Source organism: Oryzias melastigma, linkage group LG20 (genome assembly GCF_002922805.2).
Source record: "Oryzias melastigma strain HK-1 linkage group LG20, ASM292280v2, whole genome shotgun sequence".
Classification (NCBI taxonomy): domain Eukaryota; kingdom Metazoa; phylum Chordata; class Actinopteri; order Beloniformes; family Adrianichthyidae; genus Oryzias; species Oryzias melastigma.
In genome coordinates, this window is record NC_050531.1 from 2,750,943 (window position 1) to 2,752,468 (window position 1,526).

The 1,526-nt window shown below is 38.5% G+C and overlaps 1 long non-coding RNA gene across 1 annotated transcript in view; it reads right to left on the reverse strand.

Annotated features, from left to right (window-relative positions):
• The window catches only part of LOC112151548, an 18,499-nt gene extending 17,287 nt beyond the window's left edge, over positions 1-1,212 (reverse strand). The window contains exon 1 of the long non-coding RNA XR_002920153.2: positions 768-1,212. This is a non-coding gene — a long non-coding RNA (uncharacterized LOC112151548). The remainder of the gene's footprint in view (positions 1-767) is intronic.
• Between the last annotated feature and the right edge of the window lie 314 nt (positions 1,213-1,526).

Here is a 1,526-nt window from a genome sequence, read left to right on the forward strand (position 1 = left end):
AACGGCTAGCATGTAGCTAAAAAAAAAAATAGCAGAACTTCAAAATAGCCTGAAGAACTGAAAAAAGCCTAAATTAGCCAAAACAACTATCGTGTAAATATTAGCCTAACTTCAGAACAGCCTAAAATAAAATGGGGGGGAAAGTGTAAGTTAGCCAAAACAGCTAGCATGTAGCGGAAATATTAGCTAAACTCCAAAACAGCCTAAAAAAATCTTAGTAAATGCCAAAATAGTGCAAAAGGGTAGCAGAATGCCAATTATTAAAAATTTAAACCATAACTTTTTAACATAATTATGAATAATAAAAAAGGCAGGAATATTATTCCAGAATAAATCAACTTAAACCTTAAATAATTTTCAGTATTTTACTCTCTATAAAAATATATTTTGTCAAACTTATACAAGTTAGAAATGAGCACAAGATAACATCAGGACATAAATAACGAAAATAAATAAATAAAAAAGATCTGGAGGGCCGGATCCGGCCCCCGGGCCTTGACTTTGACACATATGTAATAAAGTGTCGCAAAAAGGTCGTAAACGCACAAAAATGTTTAATAAAGGCGGGAATTGGGGAAAACTGCTCAGCAACTGCAATAGCCGTGACATCACCCAGATAAATATTATATGTAATATTTTTAAAGCATAAAAGGAGTAAAACTATATTTATTTCATCATAAAACCCCAAAGTAAGTGAAACCACGGCCGCTATTAACAGAATCAAGCTAGCGAGCAGACGACAGGTTGTTGCTAGAATAACCGAATACCTGTTAGAAAATTCAGGACAGCCGCCCCGGAAGATCGATCAACCCCGCCGTCCATGGTTCGGTCCAGAGTGGGGGCTCCTCCAGATGCCCCCCGCCGATGAAAAAAAAAGATGGTTTTAACAAGCTGTCAGACGATTACAAAGCGGGATATTCAGCCTCGCTCCGGAGCCGCCTCCGAGGCTGCCCGCTGGCTACCTGTTAGGAAAAACACGCTGGAAAAACCGAGGCAGACGCCCTTCATTTGGCATTTCTCCGCCCGGGAGGCTCCACAAAAAATTAACCCATCCTTTTTTTATTCACGTCCGTCCTTCTCCACCCTTCAGTTTGATGGTAAATTTCCGAAAAGAGGCTGAAAAAGTATCGCGTACTCCTGCGCGGTCCCGCGACAATATGAACACAGATTTATGAACCTCCCTACTCCGCTGGAGCTCCGCCCAACTGTTTTCTCCTCTGCTTGGATTCGTCCAATCAGAGAGGCGGTTTAAATGAAGAATTTAAGGTACGACCAATAGGAGACGTTGTTACATGAAAATTATAATAAAGAGTGGACGCTGTGCCTTTTGGCTGAAAACCACCAAATATTTTGGATTTTGACAATAAAAATATTCAAAATATGTTAAATAAAAACAACATTGTCTTGTTTAATTGGTAACTTTCACTCTAGTTTAAAATTTTAGCATACAGACTGATAAAGAAGTTACAACTTTCAATTATTTCTATTTGAAACAGACAAAAAATGCCCTTAAATAATCCTGTCAA